The sequence below is a fragment of the Maniola jurtina genome, chromosome 15, assembly GCF_905333055.1.
Source record: "Maniola jurtina chromosome 15, ilManJurt1.1, whole genome shotgun sequence".
In the NCBI taxonomy this organism is placed as follows: Eukaryota; Metazoa; Arthropoda; class Insecta; order Lepidoptera; family Nymphalidae; genus Maniola; species Maniola jurtina.
Genome location: NC_060043.1, coordinates 12,390,446 through 12,405,219, shown reverse-complemented (window position 1 = coordinate 12,405,219; position 14,774 = coordinate 12,390,446). Strand labels below are relative to the sequence as shown.

The 14,774-nt window shown below is 36.4% G+C and overlaps 1 protein-coding gene across 1 annotated transcript in view; it reads left to right on the top strand.

Annotated features, from left to right (window-relative positions):
• The window catches only part of LOC123872766 (RING finger protein nhl-1), a 126,876-nt gene that overhangs the window by 33,154 nt on the left and 78,948 nt on the right, over nucleotides 1–14,774 (top strand). Inside the window, exon 3 of the mRNA XM_045917278.1 lies at nucleotides 8,365–8,455. The gene's annotated coding sequence lies outside the window, so the exon portion shown is untranslated. The remainder of the gene's footprint in view (nucleotides 1–8,364; nucleotides 8,456–14,774) is intronic.

Below are 14,774 nucleotides of genomic sequence, written 5' to 3'. Positions count from 1 at the left end.
AGCGTTTCAAAGTATTTAATAAGGAAAATTGTAAATAAATTCACTGTGAACTAGGGTTGGATAACTTGGAATGAATGAAAAACAGCTTGAAATATACAAGGATTTTGATAAAAGATTGCAACCGTTTAAGTTATGGGTCTTCTGGCAAGGAAAATAAAAACTAGATTGTTACTACATAGTCCAAATTAAATTGAGAGTTCAAGACGGCTATTAATATGCAACTAGCTGAAGCTTGTGGCTTCGTCCGCATGGATTAATCTCAGGATAATCATCCCAAAAATCACAGGGATTTCTCTTGTTAAAGATATCCGTCCCACAAGGTTGCAACTGTAAACTATTTTTATGCCTTGAGGAAGTTTCTCGGGACTATTTAACTGAGGTACATTTTTAAACCCCGACCCAAAAAGAGGGTTGTCATAAGTTTGACGTGTGTATCTGTGTACCTATCTGTGGCATCGTAGCTCCTAAACTAATGAACCGATTTTAATTTTTTTTTTTGTTTGAAAGGTGGCTGGCTTGGTCGAGAGTGTTCTTAGCTATAATCCAAGAAAATCGGTTCAGCCGTTTGAAAGTTATCAGGTCCTTTCTAGTTACTGTAACCTTCATTTGTCGGGGGTGTTGTAAATTTTTAATTTACACTTGTAGCCGTATGCATTTTACTCTTACAAAGTATTTTGTCGTCGTCATCATTGCCAACTAATAGACTCGTAGGTCTTAAGGTCTCTAGTAGGGACTTTCACACGCCATCGATCTTCTGTCGCCTGGACCCAGCGGTTTGCTAAGTCTCGTGTGGGGGGTCTGTCAACACTGTCTCCGTTCCAAAACCCTAGACCGCAACGATTATTGGCTCTCCAAACTATGTGTCCCGTACAACGATTAACGATTAGGTATCGGCTCTCCGAACTATGTGTTCCGTACATTAAACACTTCAGCTTCGTAACCCGTTAAGGCTATGTCAGTTACTCTGATTCTTCCACGGACCTCCTCATTTATGATTTGATCACGAAGAGAAACTCCAAGCATTTAGTCATTTATTTCATGCATTCCAATATTTTAACATAACTATACAGTGTCTGAACTTTCATAAGCTTTTTGAGGTAAATAAAATTAATCATAAAATAATTGCTTTTTTTTTCTATAGAAAGTAAGAAAAGTAATTTCCTTGAATACGTAATTTTCGCAACAAAACTAGAGGGCATATTTTATTTCCTCTCACCGCACAGCGACTTTGTGAAAACAATTCCAGTAACTTGGACTTTAATCTCGGCACTTTAACTGCATTTGGGATTACTTGAATTCAGTCTAATGTTCCGAATTTCAGGTCTTTTAGTGAGTAAATGTTGTACTAATACCTACTAGATGTAGGTAATATGGGCTAACGTCTGAAATAAACAGCTTTCATATCGTTCTTATGTATTTTTAGTAGCAAGAAAATGAGGGTGTATGTCTCGCAAACCATGTTTCTGTCTTAAAAAAAATCTTTGAAAAGAGCAACCGCCGAGTTTCTTGCTGGTTCTTCTCGGTAGGAAAGGCATTCCGAACCAGTGGTAGATGCTTTTGACGATTCGAAAGAACTTGTAAAAGTCTAATTGAATAAAAACATTTTGAATTTGAATTTGAATTTGAAAAAAAATTGTGTTTTTTTTCAAATTCATTTTCTCATTCTTTTCATTTTTTCATTTCATATTCATTCTTACTTTCTATAGAAAAAAAAAAGCAATTATTTTATGATTAATTTTATTTACCTCAAAAAGCTTATGAAAGTTCAGACACTGTATAGTTATGTTAAAATATTGGAATGCATGAAATAAATGACTAAATGCTTGGAGTTTCTCTTCGTGATCAAATCATAAATGAGGAGGTCCGTGGAAGAATCAGAGTAACTGACATAGCCTTAACGGGTTACGAAGCTGAAGTGTTTAATGTACGGAACACATAGTTCGGAGAGCCGATACCTAATCGTTAATCGTTGTACGGGACACATAGTTTGGAGAGCCAATAATCGTTGCGGTCTAGGGTTTTGGAACGGAGACAGTGTTGACAGACCCCCCACACGAGACTTAGCAAACCGCTGGGTCCAGGCGACAGAAGATCGATGGCGTGTGAAAGTCCCTACTAGAGACCTTAAGACCTACGAGTCTATTAGTTGGCAATGATGACGACGACAAAATACTTTGTAAGAGTAAAATGCATACGGCTACAAGTGTAAATTAAAAATTTACAACACCCCCGACAAATGAAGGTTACAGTAACTAGAAAGGACCTGATAACTTTCAAACGGCTGAACCGATTTTCTTGGATTATAGCTAAGAACACTCTCGACCAAGCCAGCCACCTTTCAAACAAAAAAAAAAATTAAAATCGGTTCATTAGTTTAGGAGCTACGATGCCACAGATAGGTACACAGATACACACGTCAAACTTATGACAACCCTCTTTTTGGGTCGGGGTTTAAAAATGTACCTCAGTTAAATAGTCCCGAGAAACTTCCTCAAGGCATAAAAATAGTTTACAGTTGCAACCTTGTGGGACGGATATCTTTAACAAGAGAAATCCCTGTGATTTTTGGGATGATTATCCTGAGATTAATCCATGCGGACGAAGCCACAAGCTTCAGCTAGTTGCATATTAATAGCCGTCTTGAACTCTCAATTTAATTTGGACTATGTAGTAACAATCTAGTTTTTATTTTCCTTGCCAGAAGACCCATAACTTAAACGGTTGCAATCTTTTATCAAAATCCTTGTATATTTCAAGCTGTTTTTCATTCATTCCAAGTTATCCAACCCTAGTTCACAGTGAATTTATTTACAATTTTCCTTATTAAATACTTTGAAACGCTGCGCGAGAATTTATTATAGGACTTTGCAGAAGTAATTCCAAGTTTCAACGTCAAGCCGTCGGTTGCGCTGTTCGCTAAAGACTTTCAACGTTTTTAAACTGTTATTGTTGTCGTATGAAAGTAAATTGTATTTGTACGGCACTATAATAAAAACGAAAGCTACAGAAGTTTTTGAGTGGAATTTTCCTTTTATACTTGTACTAACTTAAAGGATTACCTACTTGGATCTCAAAATTTATTTTTAACCCCCGACCCAAAAAGAGGGGTGTTATAAGTTTGACGTGTGTATCTGTGTATCTATCTGTGGCATCGTAGCGCCTAAACGAATGAACCGATTTTAATTTAGTTTTTTTTTGTTTGAAAATCGGTTCAGCCGTTTGAAAGTTATCAGCTTTTTTCTAGTTACTGTAAACCTTCACTTGTCGGGGGTGTTATAAATTTTTAATTTACACTTGTTTGTTCTTTGCTTATGTTATCCTTTTCGGCTAGTAATAATTCAATGATTATTGGCACCACTTCTAACTTACATGTCCAATTGATTGTCGTCAACCTATAAAAACCTACTTTATATAGACGTCTTTTTGTGCTCTTTACTTTGTTCTAGTGTTTGATTTTACATTAATCTAGTTTGTTTATTAGACTGTTTTCTATTCTGACACTGTTGTTGCTTCATAATTTACGGTTTTCTCGGACTGATTCTTGTTGATACTGTTGACCTGACTGCAAGAGAGAGTGGCTTGACTCCCTGAACGAGGTATTGATTGAAGCTGAAAACTTTCATTATGAGTTTATTTACTTGAGGATATTTAGACCAATCGATTATTAACTGCGTCTTCGCAGTTAATAATCGATTTAGCAAGTTCTTACTTGCGCCACTCATTTTGATATCCTTTATTGCTATTCTTAAATCGACGTAATCTCGAAAGATTTATACCCCCTGAGCTATTTCTTTGAAATCGTCGTTTTATTCCCCTTTTAAGGTCCATAAAACGGTTTACGTAAAAGGTATGCAAAAGTTCCTACTTTTATTTCTCTCATTTCCTACACAATTGGACGTTAAATCAAAATTGAAAAGTAGTTTAGAGTGTTCTAAATTGGAATTGTGCACGCTGACGCTGCTTCTTTTGTTTCGTACATCTACAGCGGTATTTTTGCAATCTGGTCAAGCACGTATCAGAACACGATAAGGGTGTGTTTCCACTAACATGGAGCTGGGCGGAGTGGAGCGGAGCTGACCATAAATTAGCCAATGTACGATCCACTTCGCCCAACGTCGTATCAGTGCAGTGCAAACGCACCCTAATGTAGAGTTCGGTAGCTATGTTAGTTGCCAAAAATATGGCGGTCATTATTTCTTAAACGACACTTAGTTTTTTAGTCCAAAAATCTGTCAAAGAAACCTCACACTCAACGTCGACTCCATATCGACTCGACTTACAATAAAACATGGATTAAGTAGATATATTTTTTTAACGGGCTCGTTTTGTTAAATCTAATTGCAATACGGGTAATATCTAGTTACCAATAACAAAGTCATGCATGTATCCCATATTAACTAATTCCAATCGCGTTGAACTGAGATGCTCAGTATCTGGCTAGCTTCCAAACAACTAAGAGACACGATGTTCGATGACACTTCACACTCTTCCACTCTCCATACAAAATTGAGGCCATATGGAATGGCTTTACATCTTCAATTAATGTAGTCAAAGTGTTTGGCCTTCAAAAAGTAATTTATGTCACCTATGAAGTGGTTGCACCGTGCACGATACAGCTAAGTGTAATTCAAGCAAAAGATCAATAAAATTTCGAATATAATAAGTAGGTACATTGTGTCTTTTAATTGTCTTTAACTACCAGTGGCGTGATTCATTAACTCAGTGTCTAACACTGAATGATAACATTAAAGGTTTTCTATGTAAAATATATTTAAATATCACGCAATGAAGCAGCAATGTAGAACCAACCAACCTCGGTGGCTATCATTCAGAGTTAGGCACTGAGTTAGCTAATTACGTAACTGAGCGCATTTGGTACCCTCGTAGCCTTAGTTTTTTAGCCCCCGACCCAAAAAGAGGGGTTTTATAAGTTTGACGTGTGTATCTGTGTATCTGTCTGTGGCATCGTAGCTCCTAAACTAATGAACCGATTTTAATTTAGTTTTTTTTTGTTTGAAAGGTGCCTTGATAATCCAAGAAAATCGGTTCAGCCGTTTGAAAGTTATCAGCTCTTTTCTAGTTACTGTAACCTTCACTTGTCGGGGGTGTTATACACTTTTTAATTTACACTTGTAACTGTTTAGATGATGCCTATGACTTCGTAACTTTGCGTGGATTTTATTTATTAAAAAATTCCAAAGGAATTCTGATTTCCCAGGATAAAAGGCACCAGACAGACAGACATACCTACTTTTAGAATCTGAAAAATATCTTTTATGATAGGTCCTTAGTACTTACCTAAAAGGATTTTTTTTAGTGTTTATTCGGTAATAGGTCAGTTAAGAAACAAGTAATTGAAAATCTTAGAGAAGGTATAGTTTGTGTAAATAAAATATAAATATAGAAAGCTTATTTAAAGAGTTATTCAACTTGAAATTTTCACCGGAATAACTCTGTAAAGATTTCACATACACCGCGATTTAAAAAAGAAACCTACCTCAAAATTCTTTTCAATCACAAGTAGGTATAACACAGCCGCTATTTCTTTTTCAACAATAATATTATTTCGAGTAACTACCTACCATAAAGAATCGTATTCGATAGAAATATATGACCGTGAACAAGAATTAACATCGGTTCACGAGCGCTTGGAAGCATTGGTTCTAGAATAAGGCTACCTTTTCACGGAGCATGGGCTAGAATCAAGTACTTACATCAAGAGAGAGCCACTAATAGAATCTCTTCATTTCGAGGGTTTCGTACCAGAATTGTAAAACAGGAGACCACTGGAATCGTGCTGAAATGTGGTATGCAGATAGCTAACACCCGCTAAGAAAAGATTTTTGAAAGTTTTATTTCTAAGGGCGAGGGGCGTGAAATCGGAGTTTAAAATTAGTATAGTTTCGTGGACGAATTCGCGGGCATAAACTAGTTTATAATATCACTAGCCGATGCCCGCGACTTCGCCCGCGTGGATTTAGGTTTTTTGAAATCCCGTGGGAACTCTTTGATTTTCCGGGATAAAAAGTAGCCTATATGCTAATCCAGGATATTATCTATCTCCATTCTAAATTTCAGCCAAATCCGTCCAGTAGTTTTTGCGTGAAGGAGTAACAAACATACACACACACACACACACACACACACACATACAAACTTTCGCCTTTATAATATTATTAGTGTGATTAGTGTGAAGTGTGATAGTGTGATTTAGAATAAGATTTATGTTAATATTTGTATTTTTACTTAGTTTTGTAATTTGTTAAAGTAATTTTATCATTTACCTATGGTTTTTATGTGCCTGAAATAAAAGATTGTTCATTCATTTCATTTCATTAGCTTTGGTTGATACATAATCCAAAGCATATTATCCTATTATTTACTTCATACTAATATTATAAATGCGAAAGTGTGTTTTGTTTGTTGGTTTGATCTTCAATCACGCCACAACGGAGAAACGGATCGGCGAGATTTTTGAATAGATTTGCGGAAAATCAAAGAATTCCTACGGGATTTGAAAACCTAAATCCACACAGACGGAGTCGCGGGCATCAGCTAGTCATTAATACTGCCGTCCTAGCAAAGAGTGCAATAAGTCGAGTTTTTGGGCAAATTGACTTAAGACCATAATATCCGTAATCAGGAAAATGAGCTCTATATTTTCGCCTTAGCGTCTTTTTTGTATCTTCAGTAGTTTCGGTTCTGTTGGTTATCAAAACTGCAATATGTAATATTACGATTTGTAAGTAGCTAATCATAACCGCGAATATCTCGAAAGTAGTCGAAACCTAGTTATTGCTCTCTTCGTTAGGACGGCAGAATTTATAATAGCTTAGTTTTAGTCTCTGAAACCACTTAGTCTTACTAGGTAGGTATATCACATATAGGAAAACCAGCCTTATGCCTGTTTTATTTTCCACCCGACGTTAAATGGGGCAAGATAGAAACAATATCGTTCCAGACCCTTTCAGATTAAATAAATCATCCGAACGTCAAAGGGTTCGACGGTTTCAGGCCTTTTAAGCACTTGAAATTCAAGATAAGTGTGCTTGGAGATCCGAGTCGATACGGCAGCTAGGAGCTAGGAGCCTAAGTACCTATATGAAATTTTCTTTCGGATGGTAACTATTATTTTATATTTTATGGATCAGGGAGGGAACTTTATTTCATAACTATAGCCGATGCCCACGACTTTAGATGGATTTAGGTTTTAGGGAACTCTGACTTTCCGGGATAAAAAGTTGCCTGTGTCAATTTCCGAAACGCAAGCTACCTCTGTGTCAATATTATATGAATCTTATATGAATTGAATGGAATAAACGTGCGACGAAATAAATAAGCCTAATTCCGCATAATTTACTTTAAAAGCTACCAGAAGTTACTTAGCGGCTTATCTGGATAAGTGAACAAAAAGACCAAACTTTTGTCGGGCAAATTATACCAAAACACTCACAAAAACACTCTTGAGATGTTTTGTTTTTCTTTTTAAGTGATGCTTTAAAGGATTGGCATAAATATTTTTTTAATAAGTAATACAAAAAAAAAATCGTGCAAACTATACCAAAACACTCACGAAACCACTGTTTTATTTTCCTTTTAACTGATGCTTTAAAGTCACATCACACTATCACACTAATATTATGAAGGCGAAAGTTTGTGTGTATGTGTGTATGTGTGAGTGTGTATGTTTGTTACTCCTTCACGCAAAAACTACTAGACGAAATTGGCTGGGAATGGAGATAGATAATATCCTGGATTAGCACATAGGCTACTATTTATCCCGGAAAATCAAAGAGGTCCCACGGGATTTCGAAAAACTTAAATCCACGCGGGCGAAGTAGCGGGCATCGCCTAGTATTGGGATAAATCTTCTTAGCCACATTGTCAGAAAGTACAATAGCTAGTATACTAATACTAGCTATTACTAACAATAGAATTAATAAGACTAGTTATTTCAACATTCCTAGTTGATATGTTGAGAATTATCACTCCAGAGTGAATGCCGCATGCATCTGGCGGGAGGCCAGAACTCGTAGCGCTGCGGAAGCTGATAGCTGATGAAAGAAATACTATATGTATTGCTTCTGTTTGTTGCACCCATGCACTACATAATAATACAAGGTTTTTTAGGGTTCCGTACCTCAAAAGGAAAAATGGAACCCTTATAGAATCACTTTGTTGTCTGTCTGTCCGTCGTGTCTGTTAAGAAACCTATAGGGTACTTCCCGTTGACCTAGAATCATGAAATTTGCAAGGTACGTAGGTCTTATAGCACAAGTACAGGATTAAATCTGAAAACTGCGAATTTGTGGTTACATCTTTTTTTATTTCTTTCAATAAAAAAAACATTTTCTTTTTTTTCAGGTCTAGCAGTCACTTACCAAAAGTGCTGCTTAGATAGAAGCAGAAGTGCGGGCCCACCGAATGGTCGGGCCCGCCGCTGTTACATTCAGATGTAAGTTTTTCTAATTTCCAGTTATTATTAGGATGACGTCTGCAACTTCTTCCACGTGGTATGTTTAAAAAATCCCGCGGGAACCATGGATTTTTATGGAATAACAAGTGTAAATGAAAAATTTATAAACCCCCGACAAGTGAAGGTACAGTAACTAGAAAAGAGCTGATAACTTTCAAACGGCTGAACCGATTTTCTTGCATTATAGCTCACACTCTCAATCATTACACTCTCAATCAAGCCACCTTTCAAACAAAAAAAAAATTAAATTAAAATCGGTTCATTAGTTTAGGAGCTACGATACCACAGACAGATACACAGATACACACGTCAAACTTATAACACCCCTCTTTTTGGGTCGGGGGTTAAAAATAGCCTATGTCCGTCCCCGGAATGAAAGCTATGTCTCTTAAATACGACAAAAATGCTGTACAAACAACATTTCCGAAAATAACACTATATAGATAAATAAAAATACCATTAATGTTTAAGCGTTTCATTATGGAACCAATCAAAATTCAATTATTTATTAGCTACAAAGAATCAAAGTCATTAATTTTCTTAAAATATTATGAAAACCAACTAAAAAAAACAAGCAAAAGGCAATTAAAAGCTTAGTAAATGTTCAATACGTACTTCTTTGGTATTATTTATATAAATGACAAACTTATAAAATTGCGTTCACATTGCGCACTAAATCAGCGAGTAGGCGTCCGTGTCGCGTAAATACGTGTTTTGATATATTTATACGTCACTTTACACGTGTCTAGCCGTACAAAATACGGTGTGTTAGCGACAACGTGTTCTGTCATCAATCCATAATAATCCATATCCTACTAAGGGCCTGTTTCTTCTTCTATGTAAATTCCTAGATAAACTTTATCTAGTCTACTCTACAAAATCTGTCATAACCTCATATTCATTATATGAGGTTATGACAGATTTTGTATTGGGAATTTGGGAATCTGTCAAAATGACATCCATTAGATAAAGTTTATCTGGCGATTGTAAAACAGGACCTTAATATTACAATTATTGTGTCTGTCTTAATATTATAAAGTAGGTGATGACCGAGACATCGTCTGCCTAGATTTAATTTTATAAATATTAACTCTAGGCAAAACTCTTTGATATTTCGGAATAAAGCAGGTACCTTATAAAATATCCAATGTAAACGTAGCTTAAACGGAAATATTGATAAAACAGAGTAAACAGAGGACTTATTAGAAATGTTTGTTTCTCTCTTATTAACCCCCAACCCAAAAAGAGGGGTGTTATAAGTTTGACGTGTGTATCTGTGTATCTGTCTGTGACATCGTTGCTCCTAAACTAATGAATGTTTTTGTTTGAAAGGTGGCTTGATCAAGAGTGTTCTTAGTTATAATCCAAGAAAATCGGTTCAGCCGTTTGAAAGTTATCAGCTCTTATCTAGTTACTGTAACCTTCACTTGTCGGGGGTGTTATAATTTTTAATTTACACTTGTTGCATATTCAAAAACTGAGAAGGTGACATAGGCTAGTTTTTGTCCCGGAAAATCAAAAAGTTCCCAAAGATTTTTAAAAAACTAAATCCACGCAATCAACGTCGTGGGCAACAGCTAGTATCTAATATTATAAATACGAAAGTATGTCTGTTTGTCTACCTTTTCACGGCCCAATCATTTAACCGATTTTGACGAAATTTGCTACATTTACACCTTACATCCCGAGGGCTTTCATTGTTCCGAAAAAACCTAAATCCGCATGGACATTGTATTTGGTACAGATTGACCCCTGTGGTGACCTGTGGTCGATATTTGGGTTGGTTTTGTAGTCGGGAATTGTGGTCAAATATGGTCGAGACTTAAACACAGTTAGGTACCTACTACAGTAAAGTTATATGTAACTTACCTACTGCAGGTTATAAATTCTTACCTTTTAAACCTATTCTTCCATTGTACTATTATTGCTTGACCTGTTATTTCTTAAAGTAAGGATATACAAAGGAAAGCTTTAGAAAAATACAGCTAAAAGCCTGCCCGGTCGACCGTGCACCTTAAACCTTAGCTACACTTAAGCTCGCTTAGGCTGAGTAACGGAAACATGCGACTTTTAAGTTAACTGAATATACTTAAATGTAAATAAAAATATAGCTGTTTATAGAGAGAAACAGGAAAAAACCGGCCTAGTGTGAGTCAGACTCACGCACTGAGGGTTCCGTACTCGGGTATTTTTGCTAACATTTTGCACAATAAATCAAAAACTAGTATACATAAAAATAAATAAATGTCTGTTTTAGAATGTGCAGGTAAAGCCCTTTCATATGATACCCCACTTGGAATAGTTATTTTATTTTAAAAATAAAAACACATTTTAATTTTTTTTTAATGATATAACCACCGCAAATTCGCAGTTTTCAGATTTATTCCTGTACTTGTGCTATAAGACCTACCTACCTAGAAATTTCATGATTCTAGGTCAACGGGAAGTATCCTATAGGTTTCTTGACAGACACGACGGACAGACAGACAACAAAGTGATCCTATAAGGATTCCATTTTCTTTTTGGGATACGGAACCCTAAAAATTGGTCAAGTGGGATTCGGAGTCGCTCAGGAAGAGTTCCGTACCATCGTACAAGAAATAACACTTTTAATTTTTGCTTAACTTATCATATTATTATTAAAATGAAACATAGTAAGCTTACAATAGAATTTACGAGTATAAACATTTCATACAATACAGCAGTGAGAAGCAAAACGCTGTAATCTTCATGGATATTAGTTTCAATATTACAGTGCCTACTGCAAGACAACAAAGTGATTCTATAAGGGTTCCGTTTTTCCTTTTGAGATACGGAACCCTAAAAACGCTAGTCTGTAACCGCCCTAAAATCATAACCTTCGAAAAAACCAATTCATATACCTAAGATTATTTATCTATTGAATCCATTTAACAGTCACATCACATTTTTACTTGTTTAAGGCAAAAGTAATACGAAACGTAATAAAATTCCACACTCCTATATATTGCGATACGTGGAGAGATTTTAATACATTACGTGCGTATGAAGCGTTAACACTTCTCTATATTCTTAAATCACACCTTTTTCAGAACAAAGGGGATAAAATATCTTTCACGGCCTCCAACCTGTTATAGTGCAGGAGCTAGTGGGAAATTTTATGAAGGTAATTCATAAACAAGTGATACTAGGCAGCAGTGGAGTGCAGCTCATAGAGGTATAAAAGTACTGCATACCCTAGTTGTAATTAATCAACACTTATTTTTCACCATGACCTGCCAGAAAATAAGTTCATACCTTAATGCTTACCCTGGCTTTAAACCCTGTGTACGCCACTGCTAGGCAGTATAATAAACATAGCTATATATTACTAGCTCATGCCTGCGACTTCATCCGCATAGTCTACACAAACTTCGAACCTTAACCTTTTACCACCTTACCGTCTAGTAGCGCGTTTTTGATATTTATTTAATACTAGCTTACTTCCGCTATTTCATCCCCCTTTTTTGCCCCCTTAGGGGTTGAATTTTCAAAACTATTTTTTTAGCAGATGTCTCTGGCATAATAGCCATCTTCACGCCACTTTGAGCTGTCCGTTGATAGATCAATTAATCAGCTTTTCATTTTATACATTTAGATTTATTTTATTCTATAGACTAACGCTTGGCTGCAATCAAACCTACAGACAAGTGGTGCAGCCTGAAATGGAGCGCTTACCTAGAACATGCCTATAAGGTATCCATATTAAGATTGGAGAGGAAACTGATGCCGCTTTTTTAGATATTGAAATTTTTTTTCTACGAAGTAATCCACTAGCTCTTCACCTAAAATCCCTCTCATTGCTTCCGACCTGCTAAGTTGTGCCAGGGGTAATAATAAAAAATAAAATACTGATATCATAAAGAGAGCATAATGTGAACTCGAGCGTGTGCCTGCTTATTTGATAACTCGTACAAATTCTACGGAGCCTCGTGTAATATTGCCTTACTTACTTTTTTGTGATGACTCTCTGAAGTTCGTACAAAATAATATCTTATCCGATAAAAATACGGATCCGTGAAAATACGGATGTAAAAAACACGGACCGAACTCTGATATTGCTTACGCACTAATCCGATCTCTGATCCAAATCCAAGCTTATATGGGTCTCCCTACCACGGTCTGCTGCACTTGACCAAATTGCGACACCCAAAACTGGGTACCCATGTATTATTCCTTGAATTGCAATAAATTGAAATTGAAATTGAAATTGCTTTTCAGTGGACATATTTGACATATTTACGTCATACTTACGTCCGATTTGAATCCGAGGTACATTCGAGATATTCTCACGGATGCTATGCACGGATGACGGAAGTCAGATCTATTACGTAAGCGTCCATACAAATAGTTCTATGACTATTTCGGACCGTATTTTCACGGATTCGGATAGGATGCAGTGCGTAATCGCCCTTATGATGATTTATGATTTAGAGATTAATGGGTTACGAAGTGAAGTGAAAAGTGGCTATGGACATGGGATCCGATAGATGGAGTACCAAGATATTGTAACGGCGACCTTATATGCCCAAAGCAATTTTTTTACTCTAAGTCAGCAATAAATGGTCTTGTATAAATTAGATTCACTGGTTTTTTACTTTTCTAGTCAGGCTTTACATGATTACCTCGTTATATTGACATGTTTTAATATTACTATAGGTATACGTCCACTGCTGGACATTGGCCTTTACAAGAGCGCGCCACCAAACACGGTCTTCCACCTTCCTCATCCACCCGCTCCCCGCCACCTTCTTCAGATCATTGGTCCAGCGGGATGGAGGTCTTCCCACACTGCGCTTACCGGTACGCGGTCTCCACTCCAGAACATGTCTGCCCCATCGGTCATCGGTTCTGCGACAGACATGACCTGCCCATTGCCACTTCACCTTGCTAATCCTTTGAGCTATGTCAGTCACTTTTGTTCTTCAACGAATTTCCTCGTTCCGGATTTTATCCCTGAGAGTGATACCAAAAAAATTATCAAATCAATGCGTAAAAATAAAGAACAATTTAAGTCCAAGAATATAAAATGTCAGAGCATAAGAAAAATACCAAGTCGCACTTTACTACAATTCAGATTTAAATGGCAAAATATCCAGTGAGCTCGTACGTAGGTGCCTACATCGTAGCCTGTGAAGTGGAATTTATTCACAGTCGTATGCGAATGCAATGCATATGGCACTCCTAACAGGTGGCCTACTTTCAAGATATTTCTTTAGGCATTTTATTCACAAACTAGAGGATGCCCGCGACTTCGTCCGCGTGGACTATACAAATTTCAAACCCCTATTTTACTCTGAATTGGATATTTCTGAGAAGAGATCCGTGCTTTATAGTGAGCCGGCAAGGGGTTGAGTATGATGATTTTTTTGGGTTCCGTACTTCAAATGGAAAAATGGAACCCTAAAAGGATCACTTTGTTGTCTGTCTGTCTGTATGTCTGTCTGTCTGTCCGTCCGTCTGTCGTGTCATCAAGAAAACCTATAGGGTACTCCCTGTTGACCTAGAATCATGAAATTTGGCAAGTAGGTAGGTCTTTTAGCACAAGTACAGGAATAAATCTGAAAATCACGAATTTGTGATTACATCATTTAAAAAAAAAAATTAAAATGTGTTTCAATTTTCAAAATAAGACAACTATCACAAGTGGGGTATCACATGAAAGGGCTTTACCTGTACATCCTAAACAGATTTTATTTATTTTTATGCATAATAGTTTTTGATTTATCGTGCAAAATGTTGGAAAAAATACCCGAGTACGGAACCCTCAGTGCGCGAGTCTGACTCGCACTTGGCCGGTTTTTTTAATTTAGTCAAACATAAACACTTTGGTAATTTTTAAATAGTTACACAATTCCATTACCCTAATACAAACATGAACCTCTCTAACTCTACTTATGGTTAATGGCTGAAACACATTACTTTTCCCGTTAAAAGTAGGTATCCATAAGTCGTAATGGTCTCATTACATTAGCTGAACTGTACTGACGGTCGCGTTCACTTAAACACGATATCTACAAGTGAAACAGAATACATTGTATAAGAAAAAATCTACAAAAGCACTCTAAAAGGAACAATAGACAAGGAAAAGTCAGAACAAAAGTCGTAAAAAAACAATGACGCAATTAAGTAATTTTTAGTTCTCTACTATTTTATTTTCCAGGAAAAATCCACCAAAATAGACATAATAGAATAGAATAGAATAGATTTTTATTCAAATAAACTTTTACAAATGCTTTTGAATCGTCAAATAATTTACCAGATACCAATAGACCACTAC